We start from the raw sequence: 14,805 nt of genomic DNA, 5'->3' as shown, positions 1-14,805 counted from the left end.
GGTAAAACATCCAACCGGGCCAGACAGCTACCTAGCCCTCAGGGTGCAACAAATGTGCAACCCAATACCCATAAGGGTAGGGGTATGAAGCCAAGCCGAGTAGGGTGTTCTTCCAAAACCAAACGGCGCACAAAGAGGAGGTTTAGCAAGAGAAATGAGACCGGGCGGGTCTAAAAGGAAATAAGAGACTTCATGCATATTTGGCAGAGGTAAAAACATCCAGCCGGGCCGGACAGCTACCTAGCCCTCAGGGTGCAACAAATGTGCAACCCAATACCCATAAGGGTAGGGGTATGAAGCCAAGCCGAGTAGGGTGTTCTTCCAAAACCAAACGGCGCACAAAGAGGATTAACGAGAGAATGAGACCGGACGGGTCTCCCAAACACACAAAGATGGGCTCTAAGCAACCTTATCAATGCCCTTGCAAAGGGAGAAGCAAGGCTAAGACAACTAATTGACCAAATTGGTCTCTAATTAACAAAGGAACAAACTGAAGTACAACCTCAGAGAGGATTCTACAAATGAGGCTTGCCTCCAAAGGAGGACTGCCTAACGAGACAAAGTATGTCTCCTAGCACAGGCTCTATTATCTAAAGAAGTCTAGAAGACTACGCTAGTCTATCTAAAGAGAAGAAAAAGGTTACTAAGTAAACTCAAATTTCATTCAATTATTATAAAAAACAAATCAAACATCCGCAAAGTAAGGTCTACAACTAAAGAGTGCACAATCTGTAATAATAACAATCATACAATGATAAACAACGTTAATTAGTCCAGACCAGCCGCTGGATAGCCTAATAAAGCAAGAAACAACATTAAACACTTCTATGCCCAACCACCAGTGCCACTGCCCCGATATGGGGGTGAAATCAGATGATGCTAAAGTAATCATCTGATATCACAAATACACAGGATAATATTCCTACAAACCGCCTTGAAATCAGACAGTACTCATGTCGATAATATCGAATAGAGTAGTCATCTGATTTCCTCCTTCAATTAAACAATTTATTGAAATAAAATTAATTAGCCCAGACCAGCCGCTGGGTAGCCTAAGTAAAATAAGCTTTCAAAATAGTCTCACCTGGGCAGTCAATTCATCTTCAGAACCTAACTCAAAGTTTAGTACAAGAGAAGAATATTAAAAAATTTAATAGATTATACAAATGCATGCAATGATATTTCTGATTTTTTATAAATTTTGATGCATAACAGGGTGGCATAAACTTGTGCAGATTCAAGTGCAAAAAGAACGGTGAGCCCCAAAACACAAAGACGGGTCCAATATGAGGCTAAGTAAGCCTCCTAAAGGGGGAACTCTCTAAATGAGACCAGGCTTGTCTCCAAATAGGATTCTATAAATGAGGCAAGGCATGCCTTCTATACACACAAAGGATGTACACAAGAGTGCTAGACTACTATCAGACCGAAATGGTCCCCTACTGGCAAGGGGAACAAGTTGGGGAGGCTCTATAAATGAGGCACTGTATGCCCCTTACAAGCTTACTCTCTATAAGACTAGGGGAAACTCTCTAAGATACATGCTCTAAACTACGAGGCTCGTCTCCTATGGGGGACTATTCTAATGAGACGAAAGGTTTTAACAAAATTCCCAAGGAGCTCGATGATCAAAATCTGTACTACAAGAGTAAATCCAATTATCCCCATAAAGAGATGGTTTTTTTAGTGACTCCTGTAAAGACATGCTTTTCATCAGGCTTTCGAGCATTGAATTCATCAAATATCCCAAAAGTTGAAAGTGAGGAGGACACACACTTGGGACAGAGCTTGAAAAATCAAGTTTCTCCATATGATATTTGTAATGAGAGGTTCCCTTCGACCAACTGGAACTCTGTGCATAAGGTGATCTGTTGGTGGTTCAGTAGCCAATGCAAGTGCTCCAAGCGTATCCATGATGAGGTTAACCCAGAGAAATTGCACATACAGAACGCCCCCAATGGACAACCTTTATAAATGAAGTAAAGTTATCATCCAGTATAATAATATCAGAACTTTCTTTTGCAACTTCTGTTCTTGAAATACCCATTGCAAAGCCTATATCTGCCTTATGCAGTGCATAAATATCATTAGTCCCATCTCCAGTTACAGCAACAACATGGCCTCTTTGGCGCAATGCTTGTACCAACAGGAGCTTGTCATTAGGAGAAGACCTTTCCATTACCGATATACTGTCAGCAATTTCTTCTCTTTTGTTAGTGGACAGAGCACGGAATACTTTTCCCTCAATGAGTGCTGGCTCTGTAGCAGTAGCTTCTGAATCAATTATTCCACATTCCAAAGCTATTGCTTCGTTGTCTGAAGATTATCTCCGGTCACCATTCGTATCTTAACACCAGCACTTGTGCACAGTTGTACATCATTTTTGACACCTGGTCGGCAAGGATCCTTTATACTCACAATTGCGAGAAAAACTAGGTCATCCTCTGGTAATGCCCACTGCGATAATTCTTCATCATCTTTTTGGATTGCATTTGGTTCAAAACAGGGGCTGAACTGTGCCTGCCAAACAGGGCTAAACTACGGGTTTAAAATGATGACCAAGGACTGAAACTGGGATGGAACGAGGGCTGACTGATGGGGCGATACCAGGCTGAAACAATGGAAAGAATCATGCTATACAGTGGGGCTGAAGCATGGACAGAATCGTGTTAAACATTGAAGCATGGAAAACATCCTTGAACTAGAAGGAGATAGTGGGGAGGAGGAAAATTTTAGATGTTAAAAAGTTTCACATTCTGCAGGAATAGGGAGAACTGCTGAAATTTGCTGCAAAGACTTCAATCCAATCATGGAGATGCATGAGATAGAAATGTCTAATTCATCTTGAAGGATGAAAAAGACATGCAAGTGATAATATTGATATTCCCTGACCCCATCTTTTATAGCCAACATGATCCTTGAAATTATTACAGCTTTAAAGCAAATTTTTTTTTTAAACACCCAGATCAATGGAGAATAAATAAATAAATAAAATGTAATCCATAGAAGTAATACCACATCCAATTTACATTTGTAACAATGGTTTTTACAAGGAAAATCAGCTAAAAAGGAAAAAGAGTAATCAAGTTGGAATAATAAGCTCATGACTTGTACAATTTTTCCCACAAGTTCAGAGAAGTGAAGGAACTACTGAACCTGTAATGAATTCGCAAAACATTAAAAATGCAACAAAGCATGCTGAAAGTAACTTATGATTTCAAAATTTAACAAAGTGTGTACTGAGGGCAACCAAGTATTATATATTTCATCATTTTTTATTTTTTATTTTTAGAAAACAACACTTAAAGACAAGGGTTCCAGAAAAGGTAAATCAATAGCTTAGTATCTGCTTCTCATCTCCTTCCAATAACCATGTGACATCAAATGATTAATAAAAGGGAGCAACTAAATTTCAATAAATTTCCACAGACAAACACATGAATATGTATCACTGAATGCTCACCAAGAGGGAATTATCACTGATTATAAGAGACCACTACAAATTCCCGACCAATCCATAACCTCACACAATCAAATGAATATTTGAGAAAATTTGCAATATATCAAAAGAAAATTTGAGGTGAATTCCAACCTGATCTTCTTCTTTGGATGAATTCCACACCGGAGATCCACAAATACTGCAGATCCTTTAAGATACAACAATTCGAATTCCCTTTGCAAATATACTTAAAAGCTAATGATCGAGAATGAGATTTGCACCTTCAAGAGTTAAATCCATACCAGCCAGAGAATTTTAGATCTAAGATCGGAAGAGAAGAATAGTGGATCTAGGGTTTTAGACATTAAAGGAATATAGATCTGAGATTTGGACCTCGGATCTGAGATTTGGAATTTAGATCTGAGATTTGGAAGGGAGCCGAGAGAGAGATCTAAGAGATTACAAAAGAGACGAGAATTATAGAATTGGTGATGAAGATAGGGGATGTATCCTGATTGAAATCAGGTAAAGCTTGCAAAATCTCTGACAAATCAGCCGGAAACAGAGAATTAGAGAAGAAATAGAGAGAAGAACTAGGGTTTCTAACTTGGATCTAAGGCTTGTGAAAGACAAATGCTAGTTATGAAGAGGTAAAACTAAATTTTCAAAGCAAAACCAACGGATCTGAAGTCTTTGGCAAGTAAAAGAACCAAAATCAGATCTGCACAAGAGAAATTCAGATTTTGGGTTTGAAATGAAGAAAAAGTAATTTGGATGGAGAATATAACAAGGAAAAAGACAAAAACTCTCGGCCGGAGCTCCGGCGGGCTTAACCGGAGAAGCAGATCTGGAAACCCCTTTTTCCAATCTCTCTCTCTGCTTTCTTAAGAGAATGAAACTCTCTCTCTCCTTTTCCGTCTCTCACAACCTCTGATCGGAGGTAAGGTTTCCGACGAATGGTCGGAAGAAAAGATCGGCGGAGGAAGAAAAGAAAACCCAAATTTTCTGCTCTCGTTCTCTCTCTCTGTTTTAAAAAAAAAACGAAAGATGAACAGTGCCTTCTGTTTTTCTGATTTTTTTTTTTATATAAAAAGGAGGCTGTTGATAATGGCACTACTATTTTTGATAGGGCGCGCGAATTAATAATCGCACCCTTCCCGCTTTGTCTTATTAGACAAAAGGCAAAACTTCGGCTATTTTACAAAAAGGCACCCCCCTGTGCGGATAAATTGCCCCCCTTCTGCATTTATACAACGACACCGACTCGGTCCGTTCGCAGGGCAAACCAACTCGGATTTCGACGAAATTTTACAGGGACCTATGGGGGACCCTAACCTAGCTTAGGGTGTAATTTGAGACCCTAACTCGCTGGTTTGGCGAGGTTTCACACCAGCGACACGAACTTGGGTCCGGTCAAAATGGGGTGTCTACACTGGGCTAGGGTCCTGCCGCCTCCATGGTCTCCGCAGATCCCTTCATGTACTTCTCGTAGCGCATAGTCTGATTCGGAGGGTACCAGGCATCGGAGGTACGGCCATGTGTATGACCGTTTGTAGAGCCTGTGCCCGTGGACCACGTAATGGGCGGCTCTCGCGGTTAGGCGCCGGGCTTCCAGCTTATCTGCGGGTAGTATACCGTCTTTCAGGTATCGTATGATGGGGTCCATCCAGTTTGGCCCCGATGGAATCTCCAGAACTTGTATCTCGTCGATGCTGGGGTGGGGCAGGATTTCTGTGAGCACGGTGCCGAAGTCATGGGTCTCTTCGGCGGCCATTCTTGATAATGCATCCGCTCGGTTGTTCATGTCTCGCGGCACCTGGAGGATCTCTACCTCTCCCATCCCCTGCAGTTTCTCTTTTACCTTGTGGAGGTATTTTTTCATTCTGAAGCCCTTGGCTTCGTATATTCCGTTTACTTGGTTAACGACAAGCTGTGAGTCGCTATAGACTTTCAACTTGTCCGCGCCGAGCTCCGCGGATAGACTTAGTCCTGCTAGCAAGGCTTCGTATTCGGCCTCGTTATTGGAGGCTTTGAAATTCAACCTGAGGGCATATTCTAGTGTGAACTCTTCTGGGCCGTAGAGGACCACTCCCGCTCCGTGTCCTTTGTTGCCGGCGGAGCCGTCAACGTGCAGGATCCAAGGGGTTTCGCTGTTGTGTTCCGAGGAGTCCTGCATCCGTCTTCGCAAACCGTGTTCGCAGTGGGGTCCTCGCCGCTCCCCATTGTGGCTGGTTCTTCGGCCGGGGCCGTGAATTCCACTATAAAGTCAGCGAGGGCTTGAGATTTGATAGCCGGCCTTGGGCGGACTTGTATGTCGAACTCGCCCAGCTCGACGGCCCAACTTACCATCCTACCCGAGGTCTCTGGTTTTTGGAGAATCTTCCTGAGGGGCTGGTCAGTTAGCAGAACTATGGGGTAGGCCTGGAAGTAGGGGCGGAGCTTTCGAGCGGCACTGACGACTGCGAGGGCGAATTTCTCTATGTTCGAGTATCGGATTTCTGCACCGTGGAGAGTCTTGCTCACGTAGTACATAGGGTGTTCCTTTTTGTCGCTTTGTTTGGCCAACACCGCGCTTACTGCCGTGGGGCTGACGGCCAGATATAAAAATAGCTCTTCCCCCGGCTCGGGTTTGGCGAGTACGGGCGGTGTCTGGAGGTATTGCTTCAGAGAGTCGAAGGCCTCTTGGCAGGCCGGGGTCCATTCGAATTCCCGTATGTTTTTTAATTGTTTGAGGAAGGGTTGGCACTTCTCTGCTGATTTGGGCATGAATCGGCCGAGGGCCGTGATCCGTCCCGCGAGCCTCTGTACTTCTACTGCTGTCGTCGGGGGTTCCATGTCTAGGATGGCCTAGATTTTTTCTGGGTTGGCCTCGATCCCTCTTTGGCTGACCATGAACCCCAAGAACTTTCCGGAAGTTACCCCAAAGGCGCATTTCGCGGGGTTCAGTTTCATTCGGGCTCGTCGTAAGGTGTCGAAAGTTTCCTGAAGGTCGGAGATGTGTCTGGCGGCTTCCAGGCTTTTTACTAGCATATCGTCGACATACACCTCTACGTTCCTTCCAATTTGCGTTTGGAATAGCTTATTCACGAGCCGCTGGTAGGTGGCACCTGCGTTTTTTAACCCGAAGGGCATGACAGTGTAGCAGCAGACGCCCTGATCGGTGATAAACGCTGTTTTCGGGATGTCTGGCTCGTGCATTTTGATCTGATTGTAGCCTGAGAACGCGTCTAAGAAGGTGAGAAGTTCGTGTCCGGAGGTGGCGTCGATGAGTTGGTCTATGCGCGGGAGGGGATAGGGGTCTTTTGGGCAGGCCCAGTTGAGGTCGGTGAAGTCTATACAGGCCCGCCATCCTCAGCTAGCTTTCTTGACCATCACGACGTTCGACAGCCACTCGGGATACCGGATTTCCCTGACGAATCCGGCTTGTAGCAGTTTTTCCACTTCGGCCTTTATGTGAGTTTGGCGCTCTACTGCGAAGTTCCTCTTTTTCTGCCGGACGGGTTTAAGGGCGGGGTTCACATTCAACTTGTGGACGGCCATTTCCTTGGGTATCCCGGGCATGTCCTTGGTGGACCATGCGAACATGTCTTTGTTTATTCTGAGGAAGTTGATCATCTGGTCTCGCAGAGGGCCTGTTAACATGGAACTTATCCGGACCTGTCTCTCCGGCTGATCTTGGGTCAGGGGGATGGAGTCTAGCTCCTCGGCGGGCTCTCCTCTGATTGCGCGAGCCCGCTGCCGAGGATCTTCACTGCCGATTGTGAAGTTTTCGGGTGGGGCGTTGGTTCCTCTCAGGCTTGTCGCGTAGCACTGGCGTGCTATCATTTGTTGTCCCTTGACCTCTCCTACTCCGTCCGGAGTGGGGAATTTCATCTTGAGATGGGGGGTGGAGACTACGGCTCCCAAGTCTCTGAGAGCAGGGCGCCCAATGATGGCGCTGTAGGTGAACGGTATGTCTACGACCAGGAAGGTGGTCATGATGGTTTTTTGCAAGGGGTACGCCCCGAAAGTCACGGGCAAGTCGATCTTGCCGTCTACCTGTACGGATGCCCCGGAGAAACCGTAGATGGAGTATTCCGTGGGTCCCAGCCTTTCCCTGCCCAGTTTCATTTCTTCGAAAGTTCCGAGGTGTAGCACATTGACGGAGCTTCCTGTGTCCACCAAGATTTTTCCTATATCGAAGTTGGCGACGACTAGCCTGATGACCAGTGCATCGTCATGCGGGACTTGTAGCCCGTCGAGGTCTTTGTTGGAAAAAGTGATGATCTGGTTTTCATGGGGCGGATTTGTTCGGGCCTTCTTGGAAGGTATGTCCATGGAGAATACCCGTTCCGCGTATGCCCGCCGACCGGCTGTTGTCGGCCCTCCCGCCGCGGGCCTGCCTGCGATGATATTGATTTTCCTATGATGGTAGGCGGTTGCTCGCGAGCCTGTGGCTGTTCGGGGGGCTCGCCCTTTCGGGGGCGCTGGTGGCGGCTCGTGTCGTGTCTGCTGCGGGATCGGCGTCGGCTTCGTGAGTGATGCCTACCGGGGGATCGGTGTCAGCTTGTGGATCAGCGGCGGTTTGGTGACCGATGCCTACCTCTGGGTTCGTCGAGCGGGCGCTGGGCCTCGCATGGGCTTTTGTCAGGACTCCTGAGGTATTGGTTTAGGTGTCCTTCCTCGGCCAGCCTTTCCAGCTGGAGGCGGAGGTGGAAGCAGTGGTCAGTTTCGTGGCCGTGGTCCCCGTGGAATTCGCAGAATTTCCTGGCAGACCTCTTCTTTGGATCTGTGGCCATTTTCTTGGGGGGGTCAGGAGACCCTGATCCCTAATAGCCGATAGAACGTGGGAGAGGGGGAACTTTAGTGGGGCGGTTCCCAGCCTTTTGAAGACGGGGATGGGGTTGCGGCCCGTCTGTCTTTCATCGGTTCGTGGCCTTATGGCCCTTCGGTCGTCGTTTTTTCTCTCGTCGGGGCCGGGCCGATTCTGTTCTCGAGCGCAGGCTTCTTCTGCTCGGACGAACTTATCAGCCTTTGATTCAAGCTCCTGTAGGTCCCGCGGGGGCTTGAGGGTGAGGTGCAGCTTAAGGTTCGGATCGGTGGTGGCATGCTTTAGTGTGGCGACCGCTATCTGGACGTCCATGTTGGAGAGTTGGGCCAATTCGGCGTTGAACTTCAACATGAAGTCTCTTAGGGTCTCGTTTCTGCCTTGGCGGAGGGCTAGGAGGGCGTCCGCAGGATCATGGCGGAGGCGGTTGTTGGCGAACCTCGTGCTGAACTTTCGCCCGAATTCATGGAAGGATGCGATGGAGTCGGGCTCCAATCTCATGTACCAGTCGTTGGTGGTTTTCTTAGTAGGGATGCAAAGGCTCTGCACATGAATCCATCCGACGTGCCTCGAAGCGTCATTACTCTCTTGAAAGTCTGGAGGAACTCGAGGGGGTCCGTGCTCCCGTCGTATAGACCGAAGCGGGAGAGGTCTATGCCTGCTTCTGCGGGGGTCTTTAAAACCTATGAGGTGAACGGGGATGCCGTTTCCCTTTCCCACTCATCGAGGATGCCATGGGCGTAGGGTTTTTTCATTTCTAGTTTTACCTCTCGGATTTGCCTTTGCAGGTCCGCTATTGGATCCAAGCTGGGCGGTTGCGCCGAGGTTGCAATTTCTTCTGCCCGAGCCAAGGACGGTTCCCGGAGACGGGTATCTTGGACAGGGGGGGCGCGGCTGTGAGTAACCTGTCCCCTGCTGCCTTGCTGATGTCCCCCGGCTGCGTGGGGCAAGGGGCTATTTGTTGATGGGGACGGCGTTCTGCGAGTCGGTGCTCGCTTTCGCCGGGGATGTCGTTCCCCTGATTGTTCCTCGTTGCCTTCGTCGTAGGCTTCTGTCCAGTCCTGTGTCGTCCCGGGCTTTTTCGAAGCCGGGAGAGGCAAACGCTGGAGTAGTTCGTTGAGAAGTTTGTTGAACATCTCCATGGTGGGGACCATCTGCGGCGTGCTGGAGGAGGGTCGGGGTCGGTCCGAAGGCGGTGAGTTTCGCTCTTGGGAGCTTGAGGAGCTGGCTTGTGCGCGCTGGGCCTGACTCCTGGTTATTACCCCTGTTTCTGGCTGTTGGGTGTGGTTTCTCATCGCCATAAGGCGTTCAGTTACTCGACGAGTCCCACGGATGGCGCCAATATGATGGCGTCTGGATCCGGGTCTGCGATCGCACGGTCGGTAGAGGGCCTCCGCGGGGTCTGCAATCACAAACAAAAGGGGGTCAGGGGGTCCGGGGTGGGTCCCGGACGACCACTTCGACACCCAAGTCAGATCCTTCGACCAGTCAATATAAACAACAGCTAGAAAGGGAGGGGGTTTTGATCAGGGTTACCAGGGCTGGTGCGCGGGGACATTTCTGGGTGCATAAATGAGTGAGTCGGAGGGGACTAGCAGGGAGGGCAGGATGGGATTCCTGGCCTCCTCTGTTGTTGCCTCGCCTCTTTTTCCGGTATTGCGGGGTGGGGGATGGGTGAATTCCCTGCTTTCGGGGGCAAAAAAGGTAAAAATGGCCCCCTTCTTCTTCCTTTCCCTCCCCTTTTAAAGGGGGGTGTGCGGCCCTTTTCATCATTATGGAGGGAAAAACTTCCTTTGTAGGATTGGGCCGTCCCTCTGCCTCGCCGGCGCGCGTGGCTTTGGCGGCCATTTCCTTCCCTAATTTGTGATGATGAGGTCTGGGTGGTGAGAGTGCCCTTTTCATCATTATGGAGGGAAAAACTTCCTTTGCAGGATTGGGCCGTCCCTCTGCCTCGCCGGCGCGCGTGGCTTTGGCGGCCATTTCCTTCCCTAATTTGTGATGATGAGGCCTGGGTGGTGAGGGGGCGACACGTGGCATGAATGTGTGGTCTTTGCCGTTTTCCAACACCCTTCTTCATGATGGTTGGGCTCTGCTCATGCATGGATGACACGTGGCGATATCTGGGAGTGCAGCCATATTTGTGCCCCATCAATGCTAACATGTTCATGTCCATGATGAATGCTAAATTCTAGATTTCTTCATCTTTTGTGGTTTACGAATAACAGATGGAAAAAGAAAATTATGTTAGGATGTTCATGTTACTAAAGTGTAGTTCTATTTTGGTACAAGAAAATGCATAATTCGAACCTTTGGTTTCATCTATAAACTAGATTTCTTTCTACAGGCATTTTTAGGAAGAATGCTAGAGTGGTCATAGTTTCCTATACTAATGGCTTTAACTTGTTTCGTTCATTAGTTTAATATGGATATAGTAGCTGTGAAGACAGTATAGGGCGGAGATTATAATAGATGTGTTTCACAGCCATGCTTAATAGAACATTTGGTTCTAGTTTTGATGTTATATGGGTTACTTGGACAAGTCATTTCACATAAACCTTATTTGTATTACTAAACTTTAAGTGTTTGAATTATTGGGTCCGTTTAAGATATGAGGATGACGTCATTTTAAAGTACTTATTAATACATTTTTTATTTTATTTTATGCTAATTATGACTTGTTGATATTGTATGATATTCATAATTATTTGGTTATTGAGGTGTATAGACATAGTGTAATTGATAAATAATTATTTCAGGATTTTTTTTTATGATAGATAGACAATTCTGAGCATAGGTGTTGTAGTGTGTGTAACACAAGTTGAGCTTATCAGATATTTGGGTTCAGGGTAATTACTTTTTATAGCTTTATTAGCGTTCTGATGTTTTGTTATGATAACGAATAAGGAAATGATTTCTCTTTGATTTTTGGGAAAAGCTAGCATGATCCTTGCTTGAAAACTTAGATTTTTCTATTTCACTTCTGGGCGATGGCATTGATATTTACTTGACTATTTTGCTTCCCCTGTATCTAGATCGTATTCATAGATGAAAAAACCATCCCGTTGCTTCCTATATCATTTTACTATGACATTACATTGCTAGAATTTCGAGTTCATATATTTATTCTCTCTTGACATTGAGAGAGCATTGCTAGCATGACTCCATTTTTTGTCTCTCATAACAGCACCAATGCTTCCCTCTTCGTCATCTAGTGAAGTGGTAGAGTTAACTTTGAGTTCTTTATCAGCAGTAATTCTTTTCAAAGGGGCTAATTTGCAGAGAAGTCATAAAAGATTGAGATGGAATCTAAAGGAAAGAAGCCTGTATTTTGCGTTAAGCTTATCATGCAGAACTTTTCAGGTTGTAGTAGGGTACTTTGGGACCTGATCTTTCATCCATAAGGTACTAGCCCATGAGACCTTAGGGAAGTGGGTTCTGGCTGTATCCCATCCATTTTTGTAGTGTAGACCCCAAAAATGACCTTCAAGGGAGATATAGTAGCCCAATATATGACCTTTCACCATGTCTGCCCGTTAAATAATTTCATTGGGATTTTTACTATGGCACTAAATGATTTTGAGCTAGATGGTCTCCATTAGAAATTTTAGTCTACCCATCAAATGTCATCCTTTAAAAACTTTGTAATGATTTACGTAAAAATTTTCATCATGTTGACTCAGCTAGTGTTTTATATGATTACTTTTGTTGGATCACTATGTGGTTATGAGTCTACCTATATTCAGGGCCTTGGGCTTGTTACTTCATTCATCCGCATTATGCTATCAATTTAATGTTATAGGTATTCACCATACTTTAGACCTATTTTTCATAATATTCTTTCTTTCTTTTCTCCTATATGAGACTTTCTTAGTCTCTTAGATGCCTTCTAGTCATTCTTTATTATCATTGTAAGGGCGATGAAGGTGTTAGCCCAAGCCCATCCTTAGGGGACTTGCTCAGTCCTAGTAGCACTTCCCTTTTTTATTTTAGTAGACTTACGTAGTCTTTTAGACATCCTTATACATTAGTTCTTCTCATTGCAAGGGCAATGAAGGAGTCATCCCAAGCCCGTCTTTTAGGGGTCTTGCCTAGCATGTCCCCTCTTTGTTTATTAGACTAGCCCACTCTTTTAGGTACCTATAGTTTAGTAGCCTTATTCATTGCTATGGCGATGAAGGTGTTAGCCGACGCCCATCCTTAGGGGACTAGCTCAATCATAGTAGCACACTCCTCTTTTATTTAAGTAGACTTGTTTAGTCTTTTAGATCCTCTTAGAATTTGTCCATTTATTGCAAGGGAAATGAAAGAGTCATCTAGAGCCCGCACTTGGAGACATACTTTGTCTCATTAAGGCGGTTCTCCTTCGGAGACAAGCCTTGTTGTCTAGAGCCGACCCTTAGGCAGTTTACCTTAGCCTCATTTATCTGACCCCCTTTCAGAGTTTTTAGTCGTGCTTCTACTTATATGCACACTTATTTGCACCCCCTTATAGAGTGTTGGTGTAGACACCCCATTTTGACCGTACCCTGCACCTCCATGTTTTGTGCTTAACTTTTTCAAATTAGTGTGGTAGGACCCCAAATTACACTAGTAGGCGGTTGTCCAAGCGGGTGAAGGGGGTTGAATTTACCATTTTCTCATATGAAAAGGGGAGTGAATTATATGAAAGAAGAGCTATCCATAGAAATTGAAAGGGTCGGATTTATCATTTTTTCCTAGGGCTTACTTGTACCCAGGCCCCCATGTAATGTGAAGAGTAACCACAAATGCAATATGTGGCTGTCCAGAAAAGAGAAGGGGGGTGCTAAAATATCATTTCTTTTCCTTTGCCCTCGCTATTGCCCGAGCCACCCCTATAGGATTAAAAGAGTAGTGATCAAATACATTAAATAGGGTTGTCCAAGTAAGAAATAGGGGGGGTCGAATGACTCATTTCCTCTTTAAAAAGGGAAAAACGAGTTAGGGTTTTAGAGGGGGGGGAGCCACATTTTTTTGAGGAGGAGGGAGAGGGGCAGCCGCAAGAATGGCAGAGAGAGGAGGGATGAGGGTTTTGGTGGCTGGCCACCATTTTCTCCCCCACGGCTACACCTCGCCGCCGTCGCCAGCAAGCCTCGATCATCTCCTAGCTTCTTCTCCTAGCAGCCGCCTCCTCCAACCACCTCTAGCCGCCTCTAGCCACCGACCGCCACCACCATCATCTCCACTACCTTCGGCCCCATTTTTCACCACCACCACCACCACCACAAGGTATCTTCTTCTTCCCTAAACCCTTACCACCACCACAGCCACCACCCGACCAAAACCCACTTCAAACATCAGCCACCACCATCATCTTCTCCATCAAACCCTCTCCACCATAGCAGCCACCACTCCAACCGCCTCCACCAACCACCATTAAATCCGCCCAACCCCCATCTTGTTCTTGTTCTTCTTCTTCTTTATCTTCTCGTTCCACCTTCACCTTCTCCTCCATCTTCGTCAGCCAGCACCACCGCCATCTCCATCGATTCCGGCAAGCTTGCCGGAATCCGACCTCCCTACCTAAATCAACCATCACCAAACCCACCTCATTTCTACCCTAAATCAGGTCAGAATCTGAAACCCTCTTCTCCGGTCACCACCCTATTCTCGTTTCTCTTTAAAACCCAACATCCAAACCCATCATTCAAAATATCTTTCTTGGCATAGCAATCTACAAAAATAGATGGAAATAAATTGCGTCCAATAGGAATTTTTATCTCTGCAAATCCAGCCCCATTTTTGCCTCCATCGCAACCCCACTTTGCCCAACCCTTGTTTTTTCATCACAGCCCATCTCAACCAAACCTTATTCCAATCTCCATTGGTTCATTCGGCCTTGCCGGAATCACCACCATCAATATTCTCCTCGTCGGCCATCTCCACTACCTGAGCCATCGCCTCCAGTTGTTTTACAATCTATACTTCAATCGGCCTCTTCATTAGCTGTCGGGTAAGCTTATTGCCTTTTAATTCAAATAGAAATCAAGGTTATTTTGCTAATTGGTGGGTTTAAAAATACTTCTGTTAGTTTCCATTCTTCTTAAATATGCTAGTTTAGAGATTTGGATTGCTCCTATATTTCCCATTTTCTAACTAGACTAGCTTATGTGTTTGAATTGCCCCTATTGTTTTCATTTGCAAATCCTGCTAATTTGAGATTCCGAACCGTTCTTGTTGCTTATTGTTTTGGCATTTCGTTATAAATGGTTGATTCCTATTTTTCTGTCTATCCCTCTTGGGTGCCAAATGTGTGTCCAAAGCATGAAGTATACAGGGGATTGTGGTTTTGGTATGATGTTTGGATGATGTCAGGACTTGCAATTCATGTTTAAAGAATCAAACAGGGAGGGAAATTAGGTCCCTTAATTCGGTTTCAGTTCAGTGCCTAACACAAGCCATTATCCCTAAAAGGAAGCCTTAGAGCCTTTTCTTTCCTCAGTTGTTTGCGCCCTGAGATTGTACAAGTCTTCTTTCATTCGCTGGTCCGGTTAATTCTTGCCTAAATATGGCTTGGTTCCCTATGTTTAGTTTTGTGGAT

At 45.9% G+C, this 14,805-nt stretch overlaps 1 pseudogene; it reads right to left on the bottom strand.

Annotated features, from left to right (window-relative positions):
* Nucleotides 1-1,551: 1,551 nt before the first annotated feature.
* On the bottom strand, nucleotides 1,552-13,719 carry LOC143891735 (calcium-transporting ATPase 10, plasma membrane-type pseudogene; annotated as a pseudogene).
* Nucleotides 13,720-14,805: the final 1,086 nt, after the last annotated feature.

Source organism: Tasmannia lanceolata, unplaced genomic scaffold, assembly GCF_043159265.1.
Source record: "Tasmannia lanceolata isolate RefF3 unplaced genomic scaffold, GAP_Taslan_0.1 ptg000015l, whole genome shotgun sequence".
NCBI lineage: Eukaryota > Viridiplantae > Streptophyta > Magnoliopsida > Canellales > Winteraceae > Tasmannia > Tasmannia lanceolata.
The sequence above is the reverse complement of the archived record's forward strand: the minus strand, read 5'-3'. Positions and strand labels throughout refer to the sequence as shown.